Source organism: Cyanistes caeruleus, chromosome 1 (genome assembly GCF_971803275.1).
Source record: "Cyanistes caeruleus chromosome 1, bCyaCae1.hap1.1, whole genome shotgun sequence".
Lineage (NCBI taxonomy): Eukaryota > Metazoa > Chordata > Aves > Passeriformes > Paridae > Cyanistes > Cyanistes caeruleus.
The window spans coordinates 106,116,707-106,129,814 of NC_141701.1; positions in this window are offsets into that span (position 1 = coordinate 106,116,707).

Below are 13,108 nucleotides of genomic sequence, written 5' to 3' on the forward strand. Positions count from 1 at the left end.
GGATTTCACATCTCATTTGGAGCTCATGTTAAAGGACGTCGAACTAAAGAATAAGTTAATGAAAATCCTGCTCCTCCCCATTCCTCTAATCTGGTAAAGTTGCAAAGAAATCTGCTTGCAAGGAAGTGCATTAAGCAGCCTTTATGGGTAGTGGTACAGGGCATAATAAACCCCATGTCTGGGCCCCTGCAAGGACAGCTCTTTATTAGGAGGGACACTACAGAAGTACCATCTTCTGTGTCCATACACAATACTGTAATAGGGTTAACTCACAGTGAAAGTGCAATTAATGTCATGTAATACACAGATTTGTCATTTTCTCTAAGGACTTCTCCCCCAGGCAGTTTTGGTGCGTCATTCAGTAATCTAAATTAAAATTACTCTGCCCATTCTCCAGTTTTTACTCCTTTTCTGCTTCTATGCTTGTTCCCAAAGATGTTTGTTGTGGGATGCCACTTCACCAGAGTGGGGCTTAAGGAGACATTATGTAACAGTAGTGGTGTTGCCTTTGCCTGTTGGGTGAGAAAGGAAACAGTATGTAACTCGCTTGGAGTTATTCTTTCTCTCTGTTTAAATCTTCCACTATCAACTTTTTTACCAGACTGACATGTCTCCCACATTCCTTATCACTTGCTCTTGGAGGTTACTGAGGAAACAAATATCCACATCTCCTTCATTTATTCCACAAAAAGCACTTCTACCTGAAGGAGGAATGTTAAGATGGTTTTATTGACCAGTTTGCATGTGCACCTTCCAAAGGGACTGTGCTGGGGCCATGTCTAATTCTTGTAGAAATCCTGATAGCAGGTGGTGTTTACAATTGCAAAAAAGCAGAGAGCACCACAGTGCCTAGGTCACCACCTGCCACTTCCATCCCTCCTCTCTCTCCTCTCTCCTCTCTCACCTTGAGCACATGAGTGTACTGCTGGATTATTTGTGCCCCTCTAATGAGTACTCTCTGCAAAGCTTGCTGCAGTCAGCAAGAGACCTCAATGGTTTTCGTCTGGGACAAGTCCTGCTATGACCTGACTTTTAGCCTAACTCAGCTAACTTAGCTGAAGAAGGATAAGAGTCTGCTTTTGCCAGAAGGTTACTGGAGCCACCCATGCTTTATGCCAAAGGTAGAAATGCTGCTTGTGATGTCTGTGTGTTGTAATCCCAAACTCCTGTGGATCCCAGGCTTAGTCTTCTCTTTTGAAGCCTTAACCCAGTCCAAAGCCATCCACATCTCCGTGCACAGAAATCAGCATGTGCTTCCTTCCATTCTCAGTACCATCATCCTTGACAGCAGGCTTTGCTGCCTGTAGCTCACATTTACAGCTGCTTCCCCACACTTCCTCACTTTCTCTGACGTTTACCAACCAGTAAAAGTCCTTCCAGACCAAAAATACTCTTCTCCCTTTGGTTAACCATACTGATCAGTGCTACAGAGAGCATGCTTTGCCGTAGTGTAACTGGAGAACAAGGAAAGGCTGGATTGCTCCATCAGCCTTGTGTAAGGCACTCAAGCTCAAATGTAACTGATTAAAATGTGACAAGGCTTTTTTTTTTTTTTTTTAACCTTGTTTTCCCCATCTGCTATCTCAGACCTGGACAGTCTGGGCACTCACCTCTGTGACTTGTAGGGATTTTAGTTCTGACCCTTCAATTGCAGTCATATTGAACACCAGTTGTCTGGGTGATTTAATGGAGTGTGTGATCCTCTTGTTATCATGTACTATAAAATCCTAAAGTGGCAGATTACCTGGGCACATGGAAGGCCCAAAAATATTGCCTGGCAATGCTGTTGCTCTGTTGCAGGCTCTCAATTAATATACAGTTTGATTTTCTCCATCTCACAGGCTATTGCCTTACACTGACCTGGTGAGAGGCAGCTGCAAATGGCTATTTGCATCAAAAGCTCCCCAGTCACTCCAAATTAGAGCAACCACATTTTTTCCCAGCTAATGAATTGTTCCCATCTGTGAAATTACAGCTAGTCACTTTTGTTTTGTTTAAATCAAAACTGCAGGACTCATGTGGCAGGCTGTCTGCTGCCTCCAGCAGGTATCCTGCTCTCACGCCATGATACAGAGTCAAAGGTAAGAGGGATCACTGTGGCTGTTGTTTTGTCACAGGTTGTTTGTCTAGACTTTGACAAGGAGCATACACAGAGCAGCCCTGGCCTTGCATGAACCACCCGAGCAGAGAGGGGAATGGCTTTAGGGACCTGCTGGAGACCTGGGTCTTGCTGGTCTGTGATGAGTCAGTGGAGATGCTTTCTGTGTAATGCTCTCCGTGAGTCTGACCTATTGATTGTCAGGAGTCTCAATAAATTTAGATCTCTGGTTTGTGTCTGCACTCCCTAAGCAGGAGTAGGACAATGATTAGCTGCAAAGATCAATAGGGAGGAGTCTTTTAATCGACCACGTAAAATGTATCCTTCGTCACTGATGGCGTGTTAATTGGGATTTAATTCTTGAGGGGGCATTCTTCTGTCCCTCCCAGTCTTCTCTCTCTTTCTGAAGCCTTCATTGAGAAATCCAGAGTAGCTTGAAAATTAGAAAGATGAAGTATCAAGGTTTTATTATTTTTAAAATGTTATTTCCACTGTATCCTGTCCATATCCACCATGAAATAGCCATTTGCAACTTTCTAAAAAAGTCCTCTTTCAGCAGCATTCACCAACATGAGTATGTTTAGCATTCTGTTGAATGTTGATGCATTTCTCAGCCAAGAACTTGGTGCCTGACTACTTTCTGGCAGCCACTGGAGGCACACAGGTCTCTGAGGTGCTGCTGGATGCCCAGAGAGGCAACAACCCATTGTCCCAGAAACCTGGGACATAGAGGGTACATGTATCCTCCAAAGAGCCTTCCCCACAGTTTATCTGCTGACTCTTGATGATGCAGCTCTCCTTAACACTCTTAATTTTCACACGTGGCTCAGATTTTGGACAGCAAAGGGGTGACAAACTCTTAGCCTGCCCCTGTGGTTTGTTCTCAAAGAGGTTTAGGGACAAGCCACCTTGATCAGTAGGACAGCCTAAAGGAGTAGTGTCTTTCCTTACTTCCTCAAGGGGTACAGTGCTTTTCTCAAAACAGAGGTCAGAAAGGAAGAGAGATAACTTTCTTTTTTATAAGCATGTAAGATGCATGCTTCGCTGGTATTTCTTTTTACACTGATTTTTTTTTTGGTGAACAAATCAATTTCTTTCTAGGTAGATTTCCAGAGCAGTGGCTCATCCCAGCAATAAAACATCTGTTTCAGAGTAAATCTTGTTGAGTCTGTGCAATCAGAAGAACAAAGCCAAATGTGAGAAGAGAAGGATATGATGTGAACTTTACCATAGGTCCTACCATGCTATAATAGCTCTTTTGCTATTTTGGGCTCTCCAGCAAAGTCAGTCTGCTCCTCTTGAACGAATTCAGGAGATGTGCATGTCCTCATAGGTCTCACCCCCATAGCAAAAAATCTTTTAATCCTTTAGTTTCTTTTGGGAATTTCCAGTTCCAGTCTTGATGAAACAAATAATGTCACAGGCTGGAAGATGGAATCAGCAGCATCCCAGCTAAAAGCATTGGCATTTCTTCTTATTGTAAATTCTTTAATCTCCTTTAACAGATGACCTCTCCAGGGCTATTGTATTACCTTCCTGCTAGACTCCTGACAGGTCTTCTATTTAACTAAACCAATAAATATGCATATTTGCAACATATATTTCAGTTATCTAGAAAAACTGTACAGGGTATTTGTTACTCAGTAACTAGCTTACAATTAATATTGAAAATTATTGCAGGCTGAGTGATAGCATGGAGATATAAAATTCTTGGATACAACATACATGAAATTTTCTTTTTGTAGCTAAGTTGAATAATTAGTAAATATTCATACACAGATCCTGAATTTCTTCATGCTGCAAAGTATTTTGGGGAATGGATGAGTAAAGCAAAGCAGCCAAAGGGCCACCCCAAACATGGCCATCTTCCATGTCTTCAAGAAGGACCCGTGGTGGGAATCAGACTCAGCTCTGTACCCCATCTCCATGGTTAAGCTGCCTTTCTTAGCACTGCTTCCCTCTCCTTAGGCTTGTGAAAGAGCTGGTTGCAGTTTGACAGTGAGGGAGACAGTGGGAGCAGAGACTGTACCAGTGGTCCCATTACCAGCACCAATCTGTGCGAGGGACCAGAAGCTTAGGGTGAAACCTAAGTGCCTGCTGATTTCTGTCACAGGGCAGCTCTGTGTGGAGGCTTCTTGATATTGTCATTCTGTCCTCTCATTTGAAGGGAAGTGGCGACTTCTCAGACCTGTCTTTTCACTGCACAGCTATTGCATGTCAGCCAGCAGAGAGAAGTTTCTCTTCAATACCATTTTCCTAAGGAAAGGGCTTGGGAGGGAGCAGTTGAGATTTTTCTAATGCTTTCTTCTGTGATGGGATTAAGCAGGACCTGCTCCTTTAAAAAGTGTCCCCTTCCCCATCATCCTCCCTCCTTCCAATTACAGCACTAATTTCAGTAATGGAGCATTAATGGAGTAATGGACTGCTGAAGCTGGCCTGAAGGAACTGTAGTGCTCAGCACAAATTGAGTAAATAAACCATATATTAGATTTCTAAACAATACTTTTAGTCTAGTCCCCAGGGAAAGAGAGTTGTCAAGACTTACTTAAGTCAACCCAGCAAAACGTATGCAAAAGATCCACCCATTCATACCCTGGAAAATGGCACCAGTGGCCTGAAGCATCAGCGAATCTCTCACATAAATCTGTCCTATCCTGACAGAGAGAGCTTTGTGTTGTTTCCTTCTCCCAATTCCTCTTCTTTGATTTATTTACCAATAAGCAGCTTTGTGCCTGTTTTAATTTCTAGAGAGCTGTCCATGTATGTTGATAGAGAATGACTTGCAATTTTAAGGAGACTTATCACGGAGCCTTACAAAGTGATGGATGAGAGTAGTGCCCTAAACCATTTTCAGTCTGGGAAAGTCCTGAATTTTTTTTTTCTTCCAAAAGCCGAAGTCCTCTGTCAACATTTTTATTACTTTATTTTAAAAATAGGTTTTGCACTACCTTAGCTAAATAAATAGGAATGAGTAATGAAGTACTGACTACCCAGATTTACCCTACTGGCATCATGGTGACTAATTGTAATGTAGTTACCTTTGAGTGTGTAGGCTGCAGCTGAGGTTTTTCTAGGCAGTGTGCAAACAGGGTGAGAGCCAAATACAGAATGTGGGGACTTTGAAGCAAGACAAAAGCATAGAGTAGCAAAATGACCTTTCCACATCACCCCCGGGTCAGTGGGACAGCCAGGGATAAATATGGGACTCAGATCAATGCCATATCTTCAGCAAACTTTTTGCATCTTGATGGAACAATAATTAGAAGCCATAATTCTACAGGGAATTATGTTCAACGTCCCACAAGATGATTATTTACTTTCTATAAGCTTCAGTGTGATCTGAGAGCAATCTTTTGTGCCCTTGTGGCAGAAACAAGCAGGGGATTTTCTGCTTTTATTTCATCTTAACCCTGAGGCAGTCAAGAGAGAGTGAACAGGGCTCTAGATTTAGTTTATATGTTTTTCAGATTTCCTCAGCTAAGAATAAGATAAACAATGGCAGCTTAAGCTTGATTTGAAAGACAGAAGATTGGTTTAGTCCTGTAGTCAGACTGGAGATGGGGTCCAAACTGCAGCATTTTATCAGGGGCAGTTTTACGCAGACATCATTAATCTGCTTCAAATGTCTGACACTTAGAGCTTGGGTATGTTAAAATCACTCCCTCACTTAACCTCCGGATATAGCATGTGAAAGAATCAAAATCCACTGATGTACACCAGACCAAGACAATGTAGTGTCTCTCAGGGTATAATGCAGTGCCACTTGTGTTCTGTTATTTTTTATCAGGGGTAATTTTATATGATAGGTTTAAGAAAAAGTGTTCACACTGTGCTGGTCATAATAATCTAGGAAATTTGGCCATAATATCCTGAATTCTGCTTTTACAACTGACCATGATAGGTAATTTGGGCATGCTCTGAGTATACAAAGGAACAGCACTTTTTTTTTTTTTGTCTGTGTGGGAGGATTAACATATTACTCTGAGTAATTTGTTAGGCACAAAACCAAGCAAGTCTCCAGAAGTGATGAGTTTATCACTGAAGACTCATACCCAGGAATATGGATTGAAGAGCTTGGAAGGTGTCTGTTCAACATTTGAAATGATATGCAAGTCTCACGTTTTAAGAAATAGGCTTTATAATGCTTCCATTGAACTCCTGGGATTACTGTTTTCACAACATTAATGCTCTTGAATCCAATCAGACTCCTGAGCTCCCTCCTCAGTACCATCCTCTTCCAAGAGGAATAGCTCTAGCTTATCGAGCTTGACAAATTGCTATACCTGAAAACTCCAGATCCTCCATTTCTCTCCCTCCTCATTTCTCTCCTTCCTCAGCATGAATTCCTGGAGAATGCTGGAAGTGCACAGTCCTTCATCTCTCCTTGATACATTTCTTTCTCCTCCCCTGCAATTCCTCCCCTCTCTTTTCCTTGCTCCTTCAAGGTTTGAGAAATCCATTTCACTTTTCTAATTCTGCATTTCCACAACTGAGTCCAGCTACTTCTCTTCTGCTCTTCATCACATCCTACCGCTTTCTACCCCAACCTGCAAGCCTTACTGTTATGAGTCCCTGCCCTGGATGCCACTTGATCCTGCCTTGGTTTTCTTCATTTCAGCTCTGACCTCACCTAGAAACACTGTTTGAAAACACTATTTGGAGTTTCTTACTACCAAAATTTCAAGGTCTTAAAGCTGCACTGTACATGCAGAGGTGCAACATATACAGCATACTTCTCTGATAATATTCTCAAGAGGAGCAAGGACCACCTTGATGGGGATTTTTAGCAAACATGTGCTTAGCCTCAGACATCTGCCATGGAAACTTCATCCTGAAGTTTTGCAAGGCAGATGAAAATAAAATTTTGTGATGAATAAAAGTCAGGGAGCTTAAATAGCAGACTGTTGCTTGGTGGTTAGTTCTTTGGCAATTGGAGCTCACAGAGCTGCCAGCTTTTCAGCCTCATGCACAGAAATCAGAGTATGTGTATAACAACCTGATTAAATGAATATGAATGAACTTTTTCAATGAAAGGGATTCCAGAAAAACTATCCTACTTGCACCTATAAATTCTGAGCTATTAAATTCCTGGTCTTGTTTTCAATTACCTTTGTGATGTGGTTACACACACTGGTGAGATGACAAAGTGATGGCTGAAGATTCCAACTTTTCCACTCTATTTCCTATGCTCAGGAAAGGAAAGCAATTGGGTTGTTATGAAGAATCAGTTGTAGAGGATGTTTTTTTGACATGGCAATTTCTTTGGTGGACCTGATCTAGAGCTGTCTGACGTAACCGGGATCTGAAAAAAGACAGCCTTCTGTGCCTTCCCTGTCAAGCACTCTTTGCATTCAGATGGTGATTTGGAAGGTCACTCTGTTATGTTTTCATTTTGCTTTGTGATATGGACCCTTTAGTAGTTGCCAGGAAAAATATAGTTGCATCTAAAGGGTGGCTGATGGATTTTTAGGGTGTTTTCCTTGGTTTGGTTTTGTTTTTTTCCTCAGAATTCCTAGGTATTTTGTGAAACTCCCTGGGTGCTATGGGAGTTTTCTTTTCCACCACTCTATTGCTAAATATTGTTACAGACTTAATTCCTTTTAGGCTATCTAAATTCTGTTTCATAGAATCATTGTTTTCCTATCCAAAGCCATGTTGTCATGTCACCTGCACTGAAATACTCCTGTTGTCAAAGATTAAAAAAAAATGCAATATCAAATAACTTTTTCTTCCTTCTGCTGAGAGTTTCTATCCAATGGAGAATGTGGAAAACATCTAAAAGACTTTTATGCAAGGTGAGTAGTTTATTTCATTGTGTTCTAACATGTCTGGAAGAGGAAAGCAGGAGTAAGATATTCAATATGCCTGATCTGGAGAGAATGCTTTCTTTTATTAGGGGAATAATATTTCAGACACCTTGTTTAACTGTTTAGCTTGATCTCTTGGGTGGTTTGTATCATTCCTGTGAAGGAAGTCTGAATGTGACAAAAAGTTGTTGCATGTGTGTGTATTCATTTTCACCCTTCTTCTATTCCTAAAATGGAAAATTTGGCCAGAAATAGATATTCCCCCAGAAGAAATCCATTGGAACACAAGAAACCTCGTACAAAAAATTTCAGTTAAACTTTAAGAGGTTTGTAGCAAACCTAGTTTTACTACTGTGACTAGAACTGTGCCTGAGGTTGTCTCCCTCTGAGCCTTATTCTGGCCTTAGATTTCTGTTGGATTTATTTCACTTGTCAAAGCAGCAATTCAGGGTCCACAGGATATTTATTTTTCCAAGACTAGATGGCCCATGCTAAAGGAGGAGGAAGAAAAGAGAGGTTTCTTATCTGGGGCATTATCTTCTCTGCCACCCTGGCCTGAGTGGTGGCCCCTATCAGGGGAACACTTCCCAAAGAGACAGCCTGCATTAGTGCTGGCTGCCAACCTGAGAAAAAACATGGTGCTGGCCAGCTTTGCCTGCTGCTCCCCCTGTTCCTCTGATCCCTGCCAACCAGGTTGTTAAGACCAGGAAAAGCCATTGGGTAGGTGACAAGAGCCAAAGAATTTGCTGAATGTGTTGGGCTTGATAGCAGCTGCCCCTTGCCAATTACATTCCTCTGCTGCAGGACGGATGCACATAATACATCCCAGACCTTCCTCCCAGTGGAAGATAAGCTCTGGAGCCCTCCATGGAGTGGAGCTGCATGTGTCCTTTTCCCCATAGGGTGTGAAATTGGTTTTTCTGGCCTAGTGGCTATGGGCAGCTAGTAGAATTATTGAAGAAAGTTTGATAAGTTTGCATTTAGGCTTGGTTACCCAGTAGGTAGCAGAGACTTGTGGGGTTGTAATTACCAGGTCTGGCTCCATCACTGAGGTATGGAACAAAAAACTGGGTTGTGGCAAAGGGAAAGGAGGGCATTAAGGCACACAATCCCACAAAAGGTGCAGTGAAGCTTTCCCCCACCCCAGATGGCTGCATGGCCCTGGGCCATGGTAGGTGCAAGCCCAGGAGGGGAAAGACGATGCTGAAGAATGTGCCGTTACGTATTTCCTCAGGTTTTCCCTCCTTGGCAGAGCTGCACAAGGACCACAGACTTGGCAGTCATAATGCAGAACTGTCTTCCCCTGCAGCTCTCCAGGGACCTTCTCTGGCACTTTGCCCAGCTCTGGGCACCAGGTGCTGCAGTGGGGAGAAGAGCTCATCCAAAGAAACTTTGAGTGTATTGTGCAGTCCCATGGAGGGCAATGCGAAGGTCCCCAAGTGACCCTTTACCACACAGGGAGACTGAGATAATTAATCTTCCTCTTACAAGCCCTAATTAGTCAGGTACAGCATTGCACCTGCAGAAACACCATTACTTCCAGGGCTGGAGTGAGAGCCCCTGCACTATGTGGAGTGCCCAAATAGGTGGACACCTCTGTCTTGTGCTGCAGAGATGCTCTAACTTTTCACAAATGGGCAGGCTTGAGATCGAAAGCAGAGGCTCAGCAAGATCCTGCCATCATAACAACAGTGCTTACAGACTTCAGACTCTCAAATTTCACAGAGATTTTGGGCATTCTAATTTTTTATTTCTTAAATATCCCAAATGTCTGTATGGGATAAGTTTACAAAATAGAACAAACTAGAAGGAACTTGAAAATCTTCCTCAGCTGCTGTTGTGGTTTCTTATGCAAAACCCATTTAATCCCAAATCTCAAAGGAGAAGCAGTACATGGAGCCTCATGGTGTACATTGCATAGTCTGTATGTATGGTTAGCTCTGCCCCAAAAATAGTTTTTAAAATCATTAGACATCAAGAAATAAACAGTTCAGAGATGTTTAAGCCTTATAGATTTCATGGCAGTAAACACCTGGTTAGAGGATAGACAATCAGTTTATGCCCCAGCTGAGGGAAATGGAGAAATCAACCTGTCATAAACACCAGGGTTTTCAAAAGTACACAGATCTCTGACTTTAAGAACTATTTCAGTCAACATTTTCTGTATATTAAAAACCAAAGAATTTAACTGCAAGATGCAAACTTTTGAAAGTCAGTTCTCTTTTGTCCCAGTGTTTGCAGGACTACAACTTCCTAACACTCCCAGAAAACCTCATGCACTTTGGTCCATCAGTAATGCCTATGAATTTCCACCTCCTTTTTGGAATCTGTAATGAATGAGGCTGTGCCCATTCACTAAAAAAGGACAGGAAGGTCCCTCTTCCATTATGTTGCCTTTTATTTTTTCCTCCTGGGTGAAATGTAAGGCACTCATTAGGAACTCTCTTCAGTCACATTGCTTGTTTGCCTGAAATCCCTTCTGAAAGTGATGCTTTCATTCAATATTGTTATTGAGTTTCTGCTGCGATATATAAAGTAGTTTCCATCCTTCTGCTCAGGCAATCAAGAGAAATTAACAGTTTGTGGAATGTGTTTATTGTCAGTGCTGTTTTCTGTGGTTTGGAATACAGGAAGGAGCCAACAGCACCAAAGATCTCAGAGATAATGCTATGGGGAGACAGTACAAGCTCTCACTTTCCTTGACCTTTCTCACTTTCTTTCCCCATTTCTTCCCCAGTTGCACTATCCTGCACATCTAGCCTCTTCCTCTTCCATCAATATTGCTTCTGGCTCTTGCCCTGCTTTTAAAAGTCCTTTGGGGACATCTGTTTTGCCTGGTGTATCTGTTGTGCTCTAATATTACAGGGTACTGTTGAATTGCTAACACTTCCATGCACTGCCACAGATGCAGGGAGACCTAACATCTTTCAGAACAGGACCATACCCCCAACACACTGCTAACCAGAAGAGCCAGGTGAGTTAGGTATTTTTAGATCACATTTGCCAAGACATTTCTTTCCCCATTGAGGATCCAGCCCAGAATTGGTTTTTGAAGGAATTACGCTGTTTTATGAAATTGTCTTTTGTGGTACCTGTGGACCATGATGGTGGACATAAAGTGTTTTCCTGATTTATCACCCTTCTGCATCACACAACTAGAAATGTCTGTGATTTTTTTATCATATATATCTTTTTATAGAGGGCCATGTGTTGATCACATGTTGAATATAATTTAGATGTTTGGATCTTTGCAGTCTGGAAAAATAAAAGGTCAACATTTAGCCGGAAAAGTCAGGCACTAGGGAGGCAGGAATGGAAAGGCTCAGAGGGAGGGGAGAGGAGGTAACTGAGGCAAGGGGGAGCCTTTGGAGAATGGTCCTCAAACCGCGACGTGTATTTGTCTTTGATGCTGGCAGAGCTGTACAGGCTCTACAGGAAGCTCTGCACTGCTGGAGGACTGCTTTCAGCTGAGACACTGGACCCAGGTCCTATTTTTCCTGGCTCTGGTGACTGTCCAGGAGGAAGTGAGAGATCCTATGACACTTTTTGGAAGAAAAGGACATGATCCCAGTGCTGTGGATAAAGTTTCCTGTCTGGCAATAAAGTCTATTCAGCTCTGTGGATGGTATTAACAGGTGCCAACACCAGGCCCTACAGGCTGTCTGTTAAAGCTGCAATAGTCCTCAGCTGGTCTAAGTCAGGAGAGCTGCTCAGATGGTGTCACTGAAAGAATTTTCCCCTCTTCCTTTGCTTGGAAATTATTTCTTTCCCTTTTGGTTCTAATGTAAGTTTGGCTGAATATAAAATAATCAATTATATCATTCAAAACTGTATTTTAAGGGCCATGATATGAATCTAGTTTGGTACAAAAAAAATGTTGTATGCAAACAATTGAACATAGCCTGTCTAGTGACATACATTTCTAGAAGGGTAATGTAGAACACCTAAAAATAAGAAATTTTCTGGTGCACAAACAGAAAAAGTATTCTAAACTGATAGAAGTAAATACTTTGAGAATCCAGTTACCAATGCCTATCCTTGAAAGAGGCATCATGATTAGGGGGAAGGGGAGTGTCTGTCTACGCAAGCTGATTTGTTGATTAGCATTTGATATCTCAGGTGAAGGTCAGTCCATTGTTGTGTTTTTCCTTTTTGCAGTTAGCTGTAGGAGATTTGTATGGAGCACAAAACATGAATAGCATAACTGGAAATTAATACTGAGGTGGGTGGAAAGGAAGAACAAGAGAAACAAGAAGGAACTTATTTAACAGGCTGGTTGCTGAACGGTGGCAACGAGGCTTGACTCAGAGCATTACTGCTTTTAGCACATGATTTATTGCTAATGCCCCTTCCCATGACTGGCCTTCAGCCTTTGATGTCAGTCAGCTCTGAATTAATTATTTCATAATGCAAAGTGAAAGTGCAGCAGGTTTGGTTTATTACCCGTTGCTTCCTGAAGCTGTTGTGTTAACTTGCCTCGTCAGTGTTTGCTCGCTCTCTTACCCTCCCGCAAAGCAGCTTCTCATTTGTAAATCCAAAAAGCTGGCAGGGGTGTGCGCACCCGTTGTGTTGCCTTGTAATAAATGGAGCCTTTTAGCCAGGGCAAGCGAGACTGATGTAGGAATGCAGGAGATCATATCTTGGGGGGAAAATCAATATTAAGATGTACAATTGCTCCCATGGTATTGAAAGAATTAGTTGATCTCCATGCCAAATGACAGCCCCCTTGATAACAGGGATTATGTGTCCTGTCTTTCCAGGCTGTGCTCCGTTGGGGCTGCTCTCTGGGTCCCTCAGGCAGAGATAATCTAATTAGTACAACAAAGACCAGGTCGATTTAAAAAAATAAAGGGAGGGAGCAGGAGGGTGGGGGAAAGAGGGGGGGATGTCAGCGAGAAGCAGTCCTTGGAAAAAGTTGCTGAGGAGGAGCGGAAAACTGGGAATACAAGTTAACTGTCAGTTTGGCTCCACAGACGCTGGAAATTTAGACCCACCGGATTATTACCAGACAAACCCTGAATTAGCAAGTGCTTAAAGCCTTCAAAATCACTCATTTAATCATGCTGAGAAAACGAGGAGGTGTTGGGCTGAGCAGAAAGGCGGTGGCTTATACCCAGAGCCGCATATCCACTGCAGAGTCATAAGGCACCTGCTGCAAAAGTGGCTTGTGGAAAAACGCTTTACCACAGAAAAACCCAACAAA